This window comes from Cyphomyrmex costatus, unplaced genomic scaffold, assembly GCF_001594065.2.
Source record: "Cyphomyrmex costatus isolate MS0001 unplaced genomic scaffold, Ccosl1.0 scaffold106, whole genome shotgun sequence".
Classification (NCBI taxonomy): domain Eukaryota; kingdom Metazoa; phylum Arthropoda; class Insecta; order Hymenoptera; family Formicidae; genus Cyphomyrmex; species Cyphomyrmex costatus.
In genome coordinates this window covers 281,234-300,473 of record NW_017275019.1, presented here as the reverse complement: position 1 = coordinate 300,473, position 19,240 = coordinate 281,234, and the positions used below count along the sequence as shown (strand labels likewise).

Sequence of the window (19,240 nt, the reverse complement as noted above, 5' to 3'; positions counted from 1 at the left end):
GTACTATCATAGCAACAGTACAATCGTAGAAGTCGTGTGCCCCTTCGCAGGGGGTTGGGGGAGGTGAGAGTTACTTCGCGTGGAAAGTTTAACGTTTCTAAACAGAAGGAGATGTAAAATAGTACTTGTTATAATACATATATGGCAGAAATTATACGTTAATTTTGAAACTTTTTTTGTTAATAACTTTTTAACGGACAGTGACCGCCACCTAAAACCTGCGGGAGATTACTCAGGGTCATGACCTTGACAACATATGTCAAGGTCAAGATCATCGGGGGGGGCTCCCCTAATCTATATATTTACCTAAACGATCAATGGCGATTACTACGCAGCCTTATTGGATGGTTTCAACACTTAAAAAAAAACGTTCCCATTTGGAGAAGAAGAAAGTTCTCTTCCATCATGAGAATGCACGGGTTCACACGTGCCCGGCAAGGATGGCCAAATTCAACGAATTCCGCTACAAATTGCTTCCACATCCAGCATATTCGCCAAATTTAGCCCCCTGCGATTATTTCCTGTTTTCAAATCTGAAGAAATGGTTCGAAGGAAAGAGATTCACCACCAGAGAGCAGCTCATTGTCGAAACAGAGGCTTATTTTGAAGAGTTGGACAGATCATATGATTTGGATGGCTTGAAAAAGTTGGAGAATCGTTGAATCAAGTGTATCGAGCTGAAAGGATATTGAGAAATAAAAATTAATTAATAAAAAAAAAAGTGTTTTATTATGTTTTTCTAAAAACTTATTGACTTGCCATGGTATATTAGATATAGAAATTTGTTACTGTTTGTAATATTTTATTATTCAAAGTGTTAACATTGAGAATGATCCGATCGCGCGGAGTCGAAACGTCTATTTCTTTGTTTTTTATTTATTATATTGTAATATATGATAGATAACTTTAGACTTTCTTTGTTATTTTATCTCTAGCTTGTTGCCCTTTTTATTATTTAATTTATTTAATAATATAATGTTTTATTAACAAGTATAAAAAAATGTTTATCTATTAAAATTTGATTATGATTGTTAATATCGATTTTTTTTGTCCTTTTTTCTCTTCTCTGGGAGTCGGTCACTAGACCGTAGGGGGACGGAATCTAGGTACTGCATCCACGCATACACTTTAAAACACAAAACTAAATTGTACATGATTTATAACTTTTGTTGCACAGTTGGAAAAACGTGTCGAATTTAGCATAAACCGCATGTCGCAAAAAGATCCACTCAAATTTTTGGGTTAATTTGGGTTTGTCCCGACCGAGATGTATCACATGTGGATGTACGACCACATGTTTAAATTCATTCACCCAATTGTATACAGCGCAAACGCTGGTGCAGATGTGCTATAAACATTATCCAACTCGGTTTTGATTTCTTTTGGCGGTAAACCTTTATATGTAGATGTTTGATCACTGCACGAAACTCGTTTTTTTCCATTTTGCAAAAAATACAAAGGTTGTTCGCTTTAATCCTCTACAGAAATAAAACTTCTCGATGAATTCAGCTTAAAATTTAACAGTAATCAGTTGAAAAATGCTACTTGTTAAAAAGTAATGTGACATGACACTGCGAATGCCCTCTGACAGATTTTCTAAGAACTTATTGACTTGCCCTCGTATTGAATACTACGTTATACGTGCTGAAATACTTGTAAAGTCATTCTTTTCGTCTTCTAGTGGAATTTTTTGTTCTAATACTCTCATAATCGTCTTGAGACAAAATAAGAAGCATTGCAGCAAGTTGGAATTTATTATTATTCGAAGCGTACATAGATTTATAAATCGTGTAAAATGAAAGATAATCAAGAGGTTCAAAATGTAACAGCGTAAACAAGAATAAAAATTATAAATAAAATTATATAAGTAAATATACCTTATGTGTAATGAGTTAAGTTCTCATACAAAGTAGAAATTACATCTTAGAATGAAGCAAATTGTAAAGAATTAATAAAATGTTTTAAGTATAAAGTATTTTATTTACGAAAGAGACGTGCTCCATACACAGTCCCACAATACAATAACGAAAGCAGACAGATAGACATAGTGGTAATGGTGATTGAAAGAGGAAAAGGAAAGACAACTAGAAAAGGGAAAGAGACTGTATAATGTTGGAATATAACTCAGATAATGCGTCAGTATCATTCTGTTAGTCGATTCCGTGTTTCTGCCTTTTGATATGTACCATTTGCGAAATTAATCTTTTGCTATAAGATGATTCTATGTCTAAGATTTTTACGTTATTCCATTTAAAATTATGGTTCTGTTCAATCCGATGGTTGGAGATCACCGATGGAGATTCCTTTTTTTTTGTTGTTAGAAACATGCTCGTGAAGTCGTGTTTTTAATTGCCTTTTTGTTTGGGCAACATAACTACATAACTAACATTGCAGTCATTGCATGCTATCCTGTATACAACGTTTTGATTCTGATCTGGTTCTAGTTGATCCTTTCCATTTTTTATCAGATGTTTCAGTGTATTTGGAATGATGTAAGCAAGTTTACAGTTAAAAACGTTCACAAATGGTGAGAATTTTTCTGATATGGAGTTGACATAAAAGGAACTACAAAAAACTTTTGTTTTATTTTATCGTTATTGGTAGAAATATTCTTATGTAACATGAAATTTGATTCTGCTATGGATCGTAGAGAACATGAATTGTAATGGATATCCGTTGTTTAAAAAAATGTTGATGGCGTTAACAAGATTATTTTTGTGGAATCTAGGATGGAAAATTTTGTACACAAATCCATAGATAACGCCTCTTTTATGACAAACAGGATGGACTGATTAGCGCTGAAAACGCGCTCTCGGATCGCAGCTACAGTGCAGGTAGCAGATACACTTTCTAAATGGCAGTTCAATATATGTAACACTTGCAATGCTACAATGACATTTGGGACATACCTCTTAAAAAAGAGGGACAATTTGTGATTACGATTTTAATTTGAGACAAAATTTGAGATGCGTTGTAAAGAAGGACGAAGAATTAAAATTTGGGATTGTCTCTCCCAATTTAGGACGGTTAGTCACTAGACCCTACGGGAAAGCTCCATTATCGAAAGAAGTAACCTAACCCAATCCATTTTTTACTTTCACGTGGAAAGTTGTGAATTCATAAAGTAATGTTCAACATGGATTTACAACTTTCTACGCGTAGGGAGAGCCACCCCACACCAAAAAAATGGAATAAATCAGGTTAGGTTAGTTTTTTTCATTCGAATACAGATGTGTTCAAAACTTCTCTTATATAAACATCACTCAGGGCTACAACCTTGACAAAATATGTCAAGCTCAAGGTCATCGAAGTTGGATCCCTTATAGTGAACAATTATAAAATTTTTTTGTATTTAAAGTACTGAATTTTTGTTTTATGTAACAGATTTTTTAATGTTGACGATAGGTTAGGAAATCTGTAACATCAATGGCAGAAAGAGACATGAGAACATGTAAGTGAAATTTGTATTTTTATACCAGAGCATTTGTTCCTAAAGTAAAGAATTTGTTTATAAAACAGAATTTGTATAACCATTTATATCGATGTGATAGGTTTCCTAACCTAAATATCCGTCAACTTTAACAATTAATATCTTGGTTCGCGAGACACTTTTTTGCCAGATTCATTCATTTCGTGCAAAAACGCATTGAATAAGCCTAATTTTATTAACATCGGAGATGAGGAAGCTAAACTCAATAATTATTATTCTTTCTTTATTGCATTCATAATCTTTATCATGAAAACTTTAGTTTCATTTTTGTTCTTTTCTTTTATATTTACAAAGAAAATACAGATTATTATAAAAAGAAGTTACAAACTGTAATAAAGACTTCGTTAACTCATCTAATTCTGCAATTTTTTAAATTATATATAACCTTAATAATACACACAATTACCTTCATGGCTCAACTTGCCCTTCGGAGTTGCCCAATATACCCCATTGGTGGGGCATATTGATCCACTTTGCATCCTTGCAATTAACATAATTTCTTTCTAATTAACGAGGTATATTAAGAATTTATAAGTACTTAATTGTTGAGGTAGATAAGCATGCAACGTTAGCATTTATCATTAGTCTATCATAATTGTGTGAAGATTTATAATAATTTAAAGAAAAAGTGGCTCAACTACCCCCGCCCTACCCTACAATTACGCAGGATGAAATTAAAAGACCGATAAGGAGTATGCCAGATCGTATGAATGGGATAATACGCACACGAGGAAGTCATACACACTACTAATTTACAGGCAAGAATACACACACACACACACACACACACACTCGCGCGCGCGCAATCACGAGAGGATTTGGAGTCATTAAGGTAGTTCTTCACAACAATGAATTACTGCAGAAAAAAATAAGAAAAATATGAGGTTTTCTGGATCTCGAACTATATGCTACAATTTTTTTAAACCCCGATTGCCGAACTCATTTTTGAGAAAAAATTCGTTGAAATTGGCTTCTTATACACGGAGACATAGGGTATCGTACAGTTCCGAGCACTATTATTTACAAATTAGTATAGTAAAAAACTGCAGTTGATAATGAAAAAGTAATAGATGAAAGTTAAAGATTCGTACTTTTTAACGGTCAAAATAAAAGTGGAGGTAGCCGAACAAATTTTCGAGATATTTATTGTAGAAACAGCAAAAATGTACGATTTCATAACCTCTTTCATGTCACTACGTGGTTCATCGCTACGTATAAACAATATTAATATTATTAAAACTTTATTATTTCAATGCAAATATTATCAACAAAGACCTTAAAATTTATAAATATATTTAATGAACGCCATATATACAATTCGATTGAGAATTTCGCAATTTTTATTCTCAGCATTCAGTTGACTATGGAGTCCGTGAAGAACTACCTTAAATACTGCGGAAGTGACGAACAGTGGGACAGACGACCCGAAATCTTGGCCAAAATTCGATATATGAGACAATTGGACTATAAAGTCTTATCCGAGGGTTTTTGAGATCGCTGATAGTCAAAATTACAAAATTTATGGTCAAAATTACAAAATTCAAAATAACGAATTTAATTCGGCGAAAATGTAGATACATCGTTGGATTTGGCTATAAATATTTATTTTGTGATTTTCAAGGTCGCTGATTACAAATATAACATCTAAATTGAGAAATTTATCGTTGCAATTATAGTTTATTAATTTAATTAAATTAATTTAATTTGTCATTACATTAAAACGTCTGCGATTTGCCTACAATAATTATAGTTTCCAGGATCTTCCACGTGAAGGATACAATGCAATTTCAGACTCCTTAGTTTAGGCTGCGTTCGGAAATATTATCCGAGTACCCCCATGTATCGTCCTATCCTCGTTTAACATTGAATGAATAATAAGGATAAGATGATATTCGGGGAAACTTGGGTGATACTTCTGAACAGCCTTACAGACTTCATATATTATAGGAACTCTTGCCTAAAAAATGAAAGGATTATAAATTATTGAGGGTTGATATTAGGATGCTAGTTTATAGAGTTCTCTCGCCTCTCACAATTCGGAGTGCTAGAATATTATTAAAGTTAATTACAGTACCATTCATTCGTCATCTGAAAGCTCTATATCATCCAAATAATTTAGAGTCTTAGAAAGATCAAGCTCATCATTTTCATGCGTTCCGTAAAACGCATGATGCGCATAATGTATCGTTTTATCCTTGTTTAATATTTACTGAACAATAAGGATAAAATGATACATCATGCATATCATGCGTTTTACGGAATTCAGTCATTAATCCCCTTTTTTCAAATTTCCTCCATTAACGTTATTGGGTGGATTGGTACATTAAATATCTCCATACAGCTAGAAATAACGGTATGCTCAAGATATACTTGTAGTAAGATTTTTTTGAAAGAAATGAAAACGAGCAAAATTGAGCAGGTCAAGTTCAAAGTAGGGGAGACCGAGGTGAGTTGAAACAAAGGTAAGTTGAAACAACGTCGATATCTCGAAACCAATAATAGTCGACAATCGGGCAACAGTAGAATTTTAATACATTTAATACAAAGGTTAGTTTGTCAACTTATGTTGACGCCGTGAAGTAAGCGTATCGTCTCTATGACGTTCGTGCCACCAAATTAACCTAAAGTGAGTTTTCGAAATATTCTTTGGAATATAGTATCTCTTTTGTTTATGCATTACCGGGATTTTACCTTCGATATTCTTGTAGCTTAGTAATTTAAGTTTTTTATTTGAGGTTAGTTTTGTTTATATTTATTAGTCTTGTAGGAAATATTTGTAGTGAAGCTTTGATAGAATGATCGGGGTAGGTTGACACACCCTGTTTCAACTTACCTCGATTCCTACACGGAAAGAATGTTCTTTATCCAGGAAATATGATATAATATAGTTATGGCACAATACAACACTTTAAGGATTTTTTCGCTTCAGTAAAGTTAATCAACCTTATTTTATATTTTAATATAGGTTTATTAATGAATGAGAGAGATTTAGGAGAAAATTCTTCAAAATACAATGTTGTCCCACGACTATCATACTTTCAGGTTAAACTCTTATTTATTAATATTAATATTATTTACGCTTTTAAGGCTTTCACTGGTATTTTCTTCAATTATACCAGAAGGCATCAATAATGAAGAAAGACACGACGATAACCCGCAAACCTTCTGGTATAATTAATATTATTTATTATTTATTAATATTTACTAATAAATATTTATATGTTCTTCGAAAAGGTGCCTTATAGGTATGTAACAATGTTAATCGAAATAAAAATCAATTAATACATACATATTATTTAATTTTGGTACAAACATTATCTGTTTCAACTTACTTCGATACTAGGCAGGTTGCAACAGTTAAAGTACTTTTATAAAAGCCTATTTTTCAAAAACTAGTAACAAGGTTTGAATCTTTTATTTTTAAGAATTAATAAAGGATGAATCAAAGATTTAAAAAAATAAAACATTTTAATCCTAACATTAAATTTGAGATAATTATGATGAAAAACGTAAAAATTGTTTCAACCCACCTCGATCTCCCCTACACATTTTACAAAACAAAATGGTACCTTATTTGTTTCATTTGGATGTGAAGTTTAGGTGTGGTGAGAATCGACAACGCGTACATATGAAAAATATCAATTTACGGTTGAATAAATTGTAACAAATATACATATTAAACGTACATATTTTCTTAACAGCTATTTTACATATTTTATAATCTTTTAATATATATTAATAAAAAAATACGAAAAAAACTGCATTATTACGAAATTATTCAAAAATTCATTAGTAAATGCATTATACTCTCCATTATTGATTTTATGTGATTTTCTAATTGTAAGTTTAATATATCGAGTAATGATATTAATCAATGAATACACATGTAAGAATCAATTTTTAAGTACTCTGAAGTGTTTACTAAACGATAAACAGTTTTATTTCTTTAAATTCCGTACTCCGTTTTTGGCCAAGATTTCGGGTCGTCTGTCCCACTATGCTGTGGGGTCCTTATCTCTACTGACACACACACGCACGCCCGCACACACGCAATGTAATTCCGATCAGTCAAACTCCATGCGCAATTCGTACTGGGAAGAATTATAACCATAATTTAAACTAATGACAGCGGTATCTTAAATTTGGAATAACTCAGCGAAAAATGATCGTATCAAGATCGGTAAAAAAGCATTTTAAAGATAAAATTCTATACTTTCACGTGCACGTTGTCTCATTAAGCGGTGACACCTAATTCACACCATGCACCATCGCAAAGTTGGACCTTTGATTATCAATTTTGCATATTGTTATTTTGTCATCCGACATTTTGAAAATAATGACCTCAGGGGCGCCAACTTGCCAATTAGCCATGTGTGGAGTTGAACTATAATATATTAATATATGTATATATTATATATATATATTATATATATACATATTATATATATATTAGTATATTATTCTTAGAAATATATTTAAATATTAAAATAAATTACCGTTGAGAGCCAACACAGGATGAAATCGCATACGTTTCGACCTTAGTCCAGGTCCTTTTCAATGCATAAATTACACTAATATTAAAAAAATTCTTTGATGGAATAAATGGTGTCAAAAACAATTACAATACAAGAAAAATTAATAACTACATGGTATTGTGATTCTAAAATTCTATATTTTTTCATGGTTTTTAATTCTAAAATTCTATAAAAATCTGACACGATCACACTATATATTTCAGTGAATTTTGCACTTCAATGATCGTGATATTTGATTACAAGTGAACAACACCATGTAGTTATTAGTTTTTCTTGTATTGTAATTGTTTTTGACACCATTTACTTTATCAAAGAATTTTTTTAATATTAGTGTAATTCATGCATTGAAAAGGACCTGGACTAAGGTCGAAACGTATGCGATTTTATGTAACTAAGTAAATTTTATTACACACTTTCATCCTGTGTTGGCTCTCAACGGCAATTTATTTTAATATTTGATTTATTCATAGGAGCCTTGTATATAATATATTGTCATTAAATATATTTAACTTCGTGAACCATTTAGATTTAGAGCATATAATTAATATATTATATTAATAGAGTATACATTTATACATATATCAATACATTATTCTTAGAAATTTAAGATATTTAAGTTCGTGAATCATTTAGAGCAAACGTTGAGCTTCGATTATTCTTATTTCTTACAATGAATTCATCCATAAGTGCTTCTATATCTAAAGTCTCAGCAATATCGGAGTGCACGTGAAATACAGCTAATGAATTCAAAATACGTGAATACGTTTTCAATTTTCTCAAGGCAGAGAAAGAACGTTCTGCAGTACACGTCGTCACCGGTATTGTTAATAATATTTTAATTAATTTTGTGTACTCTGAAACTAAGTCTCTCTCTGATTTATCTTTTTGAAGAATCGTAATAACGTCTCCGAGAGATGTTACAAAGTTCCAAAAAAATTTTTTTATTTTCACTCAACACTAGTTATTCTCAAAAAATAGTTCATATGTGGAATTCCACACATGAAAAATTCTGGCGTGCGGAGTACTCCACACACTCCCCGCAAAAGTTGGCGCCCATGAATGACCTGATACAATTCCCATTCAAATAATCTTAAAGTGGACGTTACAAGCTTTATTTTACTTTTTTAAACATATTTTTATCTTCATTATTTATCAAGTTATGATTATTTGAAATTTGATAAATTTTTCCTAAATTTATAGTGTACCGCTTTTTTTTGCATCTGAATTTAAATATGTATATACACACTTAAAAAATGTTTGTATTACCTTTTTATTTCATATATACAAGATTAATTATATTACAAAATTAAAAGTATGCATATATATTGTATAATATTAATCTATTTTCTCTTCGTAAAATAAAAATGATTTTTCTTCTATACATATATATTATTTTGAATGCGAATATACATATAACAAAATATTATTAGATAAAGTTAAAAAGGTCAAAGCAGTAGACCTCCAAAAACTTTCTTATAGAAAAATATATCACAAACCTTTCAAAAGCATTATGCGATAAATAAAATAAAACTTGTATCAGAATGTACTTCAGAGTCAGTTTTGTTCAGAATACACGATTATGTGTGTGTATGACTACAGTTAATAAATAATTTAATGGTTCTGCTTAAGAGTAGCAAAGCAACAAATATAAACGATAATAGTATTCATTATCGACTAAAAACTAAAAATTATTCAAACGTTTTAAGAATGTATTTGTGACATGTTAGGTAACGGTATTAATAGCGCACGATTTAATATCTTACTTAAAATACAAAATATCTGTTATTTAGATGATAATTAACATTCACAATTGTACAAATAGCAAATTCATAATTTTGCTAACAGAACCGCAAACCAAACAAAGCATAGAAAAAGCAAACAATGCTCTTCTGTATACTCCTACATTTAATCTAGCAGGATTAAGGGTTAAAGCTGTTTCCGCTGCGTCGGAGTTTCCAGAGGGAGCGAAAGGGATGGACGCGGATAATCGACACCATTGGCTTTTACCAACTGGGATCGGCTGGATCCCGCGCGAGCGAGAGAGCACGCCAAATCGGGAGTAATTTAACGCGGTCCGACGAATGGCCATTGATTTGCGAAGCATCAAACTTCGTGAAAGTTAGCTACGCCAGTATCGAGGGCGGCCACGCTTTTGTACCCCGTCGTAGCTCGGTTTGTTCTTAGACTGCAGTTACCAGATTCGATTTAACTTCTCCTTCGAGCAAGCGACATAACGGTAAAGGAAGAAAAGGAGATGAATGAGAAGAATGGGGAGAAAATTGAGCAAAGAAAAGGAACATCTAGCAATTTGCCAATATCAAAAGTATTTATCGATAATCTGTTGCTCGACAGTCGTTACTAGTTACTGATCATTTCCTGTTTTTGTCGAATTTTCTATTTCCGTCTCTCAATCACACACTTCCTCTCTTTATTTCTTTACTAAAGTAGTGAATTCTATGAGATAAAAGTTCTTAAATAATTTTAAATCGACTCTTTCTTAAAAATAATTTGAATAATTAAAAATAATTTAAAGGTATTTTTTTTAATTACGTTTAGTTTTCCCACATATACAGGGAGAGGCATTTTAATCGCCTCAAGCAAATATCTCAGAAACTAAAAGAGATACAAGAAAAAGTTTTATATAAAGGTTTTCTTGGGGGAAAGAAGGTAGAAATAACGGATTTTGGATAGGGTGCACTACCAAGGTCAAGTCAATGTAAACATGAATTTTTTAAATAGAACCCCCTATTTTTTATTACATAATCTTGTAGCACATCTCGAGAGAGAGCTTTCCAAAACACTAAAATAAAATATTTTTTCATCAAATACTTATCGAGTTATAAGGCTTGAAAGTTACAATATCGCCGGCATTAACATTACCCAAGGTGTCCAACGGCTAAAACCTCTTGAATGTTGTTCAGGATCTGGATAATATTTGTCAAAATCAAGACCACTGAAGGTTGTAACTCTTATTTTCATTTTTGCACTGAAAATTCATTTTTATACGTAAAAATAAAAATAAGATTTACAACATCCAATAGCCTTGATCTTGACAAATATTATCCAGACCATGATCCTGAACAACATTCAAGAGGTTTTAGTCGTCCATTGGACACCTTGGGTAATGTTAATGCCGACGATACTGTAACACTCAAGCCTTATAACTCGAAAAGTACTTGATAAAAAGATATTTTATTATAGTGTTTTTGGAAAGTTTTCGAGGTGTGCTCCTATTACAAGAATATGCAATAAAAAATAGAGAGTTTTCTTTAAAAAATACATGTTGACCTTGACCTAACCTTGATAGTGCACCGTATCCAAAATCTATTATTTTCACCTTCTTTCCCTCAAGAAAACCTACAACTTTTATATAAAACTTTTTCTTATATCTCTCTTAGTTTCTGAGATATTCGCCTGAGGCGATTAAAATGCCTCACCCTGCGTACATGCGTACGTGCGTGCGTGCGTGCGTGCGTGCGTGCGTGCGTGCGTGCGTGCGTGCGTCAAGTGCACACATACATACCATATATATATTATATATCTTAATCAAAGTAGTTGTATTTATTAAAAAAATCAATAATTTCTGAATTACAGATCTAATTCGAGATATTTAGATAATAATATTATAAAAATATAATCTTAGAAAATAATTTTTTTTTATCATTTCTTTTGTTAACAGAAAATTAGGAACGAGTATTGAACAAAAAGATGCAAATAATATGAAAGTTGAATTGTAATAGATAATTGAAATAGATACTCAATGTAATAACAACTTTCAATCTTACGAAGGATTGTTTTAATCTTTAGTATACACAAAAGTAGGGATGTTCCGATATAATCGATATTTTGAAATATCATATTATTTATCCTTTTGATATTCGATATTTGCATCGAAACTTTTAGTAATAACATTTGTGTAATATAAAAAGACTAGTAAGAGTCAAATAAAGAGAAACACTTTATCAAATATTTAAATAAAAGTACTGGGAGAGAAGCACAATAACCAAATTATAAATTTTACTTTAACCAAATCAACAAATTAACATTACATGTTTCAGCTGTATAATTCAGCCCTCTTCAGATGTACAAATAAACTTATATAACAAAAATCTATCTTATTATATTATAAACACAAATTCGATTTAACGTTAAGAAACGCTATTTTAAAGAAAAAAGATACGATGGACATTCTGGACAAGATAAAATCGTTTTTGTTCACCAAACGATTGAATAACTGATTGAAACAGTGTTTCACCATATTTTGATGAAAGAAAAAAATTTTTTTTGTATATTAAGTAAAGAATAAGAATATGTAGCATTCCATAAAACACGTCTAGCTGTTAAAAAGTTATCAAATTGTCCCTAACATATCAGTAACAAATAGATCGTCAAAAGATCAACATCTCGCAAACGCAATCGAAGTCAAGAGAAGCGGTCACATAAAATTGCACAATGTCAAAGATTTAGAAAAAATTAAAAACTTTTAGTTTCCGTATCGTAGTATATCGAATCTGGATATCAATTGATTCTATAAAAAGCTGTATTTCCAAAATTCAATCCTATAAATTTGCGATGTTTCATCAATCTCTCTCCCATTCCAATTTGTAAGTTTCTTAAACTATTTATAATTTTATTGATATATTAGTGAATTTATTCACCTAGTGATTTTTTCATTTTTCTCAAATAACGATTATCGAATCATTTTCAATCAATGGATATAGATTCAATGCTACAACCACTCATTGAGCGCTCATTACTGCGTATTTTGATTACATATGATTGAATATTTTATATTTATTGATATAAAATATCGAAAGTTTGTGTTGTCCGCATATCCTTATATAATAAAACATACAAAAAAAGGTTAACTATCTTTTATATGCACTTGGCGTATGTCTTTTTCTTTTTTTAAAAAAAGGTTTTTTTATGGGTTCTCTAATATCGAATTATTTCTAATCAATATATTGCTGTATCAATACTGCGTGTTTTGATGCATATTAATACAAAGTATCGATAGCTTCTCCGCACATCTCTATACAGAAGTATTATAAGTTACGTATATATCATTGCATTTCTTATCTTTGAAATATTAGAAGCATGTGGCTAAATAATAATCCATATAATTTTTCCTTTTTTTTTAATAGGAGAAACTGAATCTAGTAGATTATATACTGACTATAGGGATAGATAAACAAATTGAATTATATAAATAAGTTTTAAAATGTTTTTAATGAAATTTGCCGTAAACGAATTGAAATATCTTGTTGAGTTACTCCAAGTTGCTGTGCAAGTTCTTTTTGTGTTTGACATGAGTTAAGATCGAGTAATGTTTGCAAATCATTGTCTGTAATCTTCTGAGGAGTACCACTACGTTCTCTATCGCTAACATCAAAATCATCCTTTTTAAATTGCCTAAACCAAAACTGACACGTTATATTTTTGGATACAATATTGTCTCCAAGAACTAAACAAATTGATTCATATGCTTTAGCAGCGCTTTTTTCTTGATGAAATTCGTATATCGAATGCAATGTCGAATGAATTGCTTGTCACTCGCCATTTTCAAACCATTTAATTATGTTTGCAACTGTATAAAGTCAATTGTTTTTTTTAATAGTATACATTAAGGCGATGCTGGAGAGACGACCGAACGTAATTGATGTCGATAAAACAGGACATTTTCATGATGTATGTAATATTTTAATTGAAATTAAAATATTGCATACATCATGAAAGTATTTACATACATTAAGTAAAACATTACGTATATTAAATAAGCCATTAAGTAAAACGTTATGTACATTTCTTGTTCTACTATATCCTATATATCTTTTGAATGTAAGGTTATGTGGTCAATTTCACGTCAATTTCACTCGTAGCATATCAACGAAATTTTTGGAGACTTCGTGCTCTTATACTAAAGCACCTAGCTCGTTTCTCCAAGTACAGTATTATTCCTTGAGAATTCCTGTTGTCCGATTGATACCGTTTTTTAACGTGCAAGACCTGAAATTATTAATGCAGCACATATATGTGACGAGTCGACTGCAGAAGCCGATAACAAAACTGTAAGTTTTTAATTTTTTTTTGTTTTTCATATTAAAATGAATGAAGCGGACTATGTTATTGTCGATACTTTAATTGTGGAGAAGAAATTTTCGATCCATAAAGGCAATTAAAAATGCGAAGTCTCCAAAAATTTTGGGTAAAACAGGACACTCCAGCATCTCCTTAAGGGGATCCAAAAGCCTCCTGTATTATCGACTAAATCGTATAATTTTTGTATCGTAAATACTTTTTTTGTTATTCACAGAGATTCGAAAATCCTTTTACAGAATTAAAGTATACGCATTAATACGTGCCTGTGAGGTAGAATCTATGCTGAAAACGATAAAAAATTTCAAAATTGAGTTCTTCTTTACCATTTTTTAGTCGCTCTAGAGCTGTCACGTCGTTGCACGTCGTAACAACATTTGTTTTATATAAGAGCTGTGCAAAATCTGTACTTAAGAAATAGTAGTTCACAGGCACGTAGTTTACATAAAGAAACAGCGTCGAGTGGTTAGAATTAGACTTAGACACTTTATCGCGACGAATTTACGATACGAAAATTAATAGGTAATGCGACTGCGTGTATCACTGTCTGCGTGAGATATTAGTGTGGTATTATATAAAAAATATGTCGATGTGTTGTAAAACAGCGACATCTTGCGATTTCGTAGGAGTTCGAGCTTTGCTTAAAGATCCCCTTAAGCGCCACTACATATCAAAAGAGCACGAAAATATTTGAATTCTAAGTTTGAATTATACGTTTCACAAAAGCGCTTTAAAAATATTTGTAACCTGTATACTTGTAACAAAGTATTTTCCTCACGCGTGCACGTAATGTGCCCTATACCGCAACGCTTTTGCGTGCGGTAAATAGCCAATACCTCAAGCCGTTGAGTTATTTCTCTAACCCCACGCAAAAGCGTTACATTATGAAAAATAACGCAACGCAGTGGCACAGTATAAGTACAGTAGTTTCACTCTGTGTCGGTACCTTTGATTTATGTGTCCTACAGTCAGCCATGTTGAAAATTGTGCGAGGCGCTTTGTTTGAATATCAATACTAAATACATGGTAATAAATATACCAAATATACTACTGCTGATACTAAAAATTTATAGTATACATTACGTGCATTATAGATTTTTAGCACTTTAGATGTTTTATAGGTAATGAAAATCGAAATATAACCTTATTATATGTATATATTAAATCATATATGATTATATCTACGTAAATGTTTTTTTTATTATTTGTAAAATATTACAAAAAATGTCTATATATAAAAAGTCCGCGACCTTACGATAGGTGTTTTTGTTTAACTTACAGGATAAACAAGGACATCTATTATTTAGGCCGCGGTCTAAATGCACGGTGTAAACGTAATAAGCCATTGACACAGTATCCACACGTGACATCGACGCCATGATGAAAATTGTGAGATTCGCGCATGCGTTAAGACATACTTTTACCCATAAATTTTGGAGAGTAAAACTACTGTACTTACTTATACTGTGGCAGTGGTAGCGCTCGTACAAATATCAACACGGAGAAACGCACGTGACCGGAGCGTTCTTTCGAGGCATCTGGGGGAGGGGAGGGTAAGCATAGTTTTCTCCAATAATAAAAGTAACTACGACAAAACAACAATACAGTATCTATAAATATCATTCAACTTACAACAACGTTTAAATTTAATTTCAAATTGTAATAATAATCTCACAATTATAATTAAAAGTAACAGCAATACAAAATTTTGTATTGTTAAATATTTATTTACGAAATATTTTAATTTCTTTTTCGGGAGGGGTGCTGCGCTCCCCCCGAACTCCCTGCTTCCTGCCCCACGTACGCACCATCACATAAGTCGCACGAGCAAAGCGAGTGCGACTTTATAATTGCATAACATATTATTAACACAGTGCACTCGTGATGAAAAAATCTATGTGCAACTAATGTGCTATAATTGTCTATAGCGCGACGCGGGCGCGGGGGAGCGCACGAGCGAAGCGAGTCGCACAATAAACAACTAAAACACACATGTTACACAATGTACTATTGTACATCTAATACATTAAAAATAAAACATTGAAGACACATAAATATGTCTGACATTAAGCATGCAATAAAAACTATCGCTTAGTCATACATGCAGATATCTTTATGTGGACGCGTTTTGTTAGAAAGTTGTGATACACTTTTAAAAAATCGTAACACGTAAATAAATATTTTTATTCTTAAACTTTTTGTTTTAGAGAGACAGAATTATATTAAGTTGTTTATATTTGATTCCTATTTAGAGAGTATATATAAATATATAGCTCTTACTTAATTTAATAGTTTGTTTTTGTTTATATGTCTTTGCATTCATATACTGTAAATATGTTTCCGTTTAAATGAATAATTTATTCTGTAAACCAAATACTGATGAGAACATGCCGTAACGATCAAGCTGAGGATACTTCTATTATAATATAATTTCATGTGAATTTATATATTACGTAGATTCTTAAATGCGCGTCGAAATAGTAGTAGTATATAAATTCATACGAAATTATATTAGCAGCATCCAAGATCCACTTGACCGTTACGGCATGTTCTCATCAGTATTTAATTTAAAACTCTCACGGTGTCCAATAAGAACTGAAATTATTCTTTGTTAGGGCTATTAGTTAGGAAATCATTTAACGACGATCTTATAATATTCTTTTTTATTTTAAAATAATGCAATAAGAATTCCGAATAGAAATAAGTTCGAATGGGCAATCGGATCATTTGTTAAAATACATTTCGCGATGCATGCATCGCATGTCGCTAAGATACGATAAAAGCGCAACGAAAAAAAGAAACCACGATATTTTTAGAAGTGACGAACGAACAGTGGAATTGCAATATACGAATGATTGTAGCAATAGCTATCAAGAAAATAATTACTTTGGCGTACGAATGTTGTTACGAGAACTGATAGAAGACCGATAAAATCGCGTAATCGTATTGATAACGACGTCATAATTATCGGTGAGGAACCAATCGCATTGGCAATCGAATATTTTACTATGTTACGTGTAATCCAATAAAAATTCAATGTCGAATACAATTATCTCGTTGCCTTTCCTGCTCATGAAGAAAATACAAGAATAGAATAAAATAACAGTATATATGCTAAGACGTATAAAAATCATGAGCTGTAAATCCATCACATTGTCTTGTAAAATATAAGATAATATAAAGTTGAATTTTAATGACGCATTTTTCAACGAATATAATTTTCCATGAATTTGAAAGAAAATTCCATGCATAACATGTAATAAAATTTTCTTTTCTCGTCATTATATCGTCGTTATATGAGGCATTCAATACTGACTTCATTTTCGACCGTATGGCGACAATTATATGCAAATCGTATATCCACGATTTTCATTTCTTTCGACAATTAACTGATTCCCAAATGAATTCGTCCGATTATCTCTCCCGATAAATTACGTTGTCGCACGTTGTTTGTGTTTGTACATATCTAGTCGTAATTTTCTGGAAATTTCTATGGCTGATTTACAGTGGATGTTACTGGAGATTGAGGACGAGCTGAGATTAGGAGTAATTCTGTGTGCGTCTCAATTAATGACAAGAACTAAAAGCTTTACTAAATCTCACAAGGAGAGGCTACGCTCTGCTCTTCACCGATTTTGATCAAATTTGCAGCGATGTTAGAGGAGCCTATCAAATGAACATCTGTAAAGCCGTTCGCTCCAATGGGCCTTAGAAGCCGAGTAATGATCATTTAAAGATATACCAAAAATCTGGAAAACGGTCTAATATCTCGGAAAGTATGCATTTTTGAGAAAAATGTCTTAAACAAAAGTGATAGGGTTTATTCAGATGTATATACTAGTTTTATAGGTTTGACCTTGGGCGGCACCGTGACCTTGACTTGACCTTGACGGTGCCGCCCAAGGTCAAACCTATAAAACTAGTATATACATCTAAATAAACCCTATCACTTTTGTTTAAGACATTTTTCTCAAAAATGCATACTTTCCGAGATATTAGACCCATTTCCAGATTTTTGGTATATTTTTAAATGATCATTACTCGGCTTCTAAGGCCCATTGGAGCGAACGGCTTTACAGGTGTTCATTTGATAGGCTTCTCTAACATCGCTGCAAGTTTGATCAAAATCGGTGAAGAGCAGAGCGTAGTCTCTCCTTGTCAGATTCATTGCGCTCTATGCGATTTTTCAACAAGAAATGAGTTGCAGTTGTTGCAGATTTTGATAATTTTTAATCCTTTATCTGTACTCTGAATCTTTTTTGACAAAGTTTTACTTTTGTATTTTTCTCCAAAATAAAAGAACGAAATATCCAATTTTTCTTCCTAAAATATCTTGTAATATTTATTCGGTAATGAGACATGTTTAAAAATAATTCTGAATTTTTCCACATTTTTTGTAAGCCTATAATATATACAATAAAAAATTTGGTCTAAACAAAAAAGATCTATATAGAGTGTAGACAGAGTTAAATAAAAGAGTTAATTAAAATATGATTGCAGATGGAAGGTTATTTATGTTTTACGGTACATTTATTAAAAAAGATCCAACAAAAAACTTACCAGTAACTTGCGTAGCTTACTTATAGCTTACTTAGCAGGTGGAAAAGGCAAAAAGTTTATTAACGACTCGACGTATAGAAAGCTACTTACTACTGATAGTATTATTCCAAGAGCATACGGTCCAACTAAAATCCATAAACTTTAGAGATTATCTTCTCAGGATAATTGTTTCATCTATTAATAGCTCACTTCATTATTTGGCATTATTTTTACATAGCATTATTATTAATTCCATATACCTGAAGTTCCGAGCTTCATAAAAAATAGTTTTGATCTAATCAATAAATTAAAAGATGTCAATCTGAGAAAGAGAAGTGCCAAATCGAGTCTTGTACACAGGATGTTGATGTGTGTGATACGATAGATTTATTGTAAATATCAGGGAATGGAAAGTTACTTTTTAAAAGTAACTAGTTACAGTTACTCGTTACCGAGTAAAAAATGTAACTAGTTACAGTTACAGTTATCGCTTTTTAAAAGTAACTCGTTACAGTTACCGTTACTTGAAAAATAACTTTTCGTTACTTTTCCGTTACTTTTTTAAAATCAATTTAAAAAT

General features: G+C 31.6%; 1 pseudogene; it reads left to right on the top strand.

Annotated features, from left to right (window-relative positions):
- LOC108775054 (histone-lysine N-methyltransferase SETMAR-like) overlaps positions 1–692 on the top strand; it is a 1,618-nt pseudogene extending 926 nt beyond the window's left edge.
- The last annotated feature ends 18,548 nt before the right edge of the window (positions 693–19,240 follow it).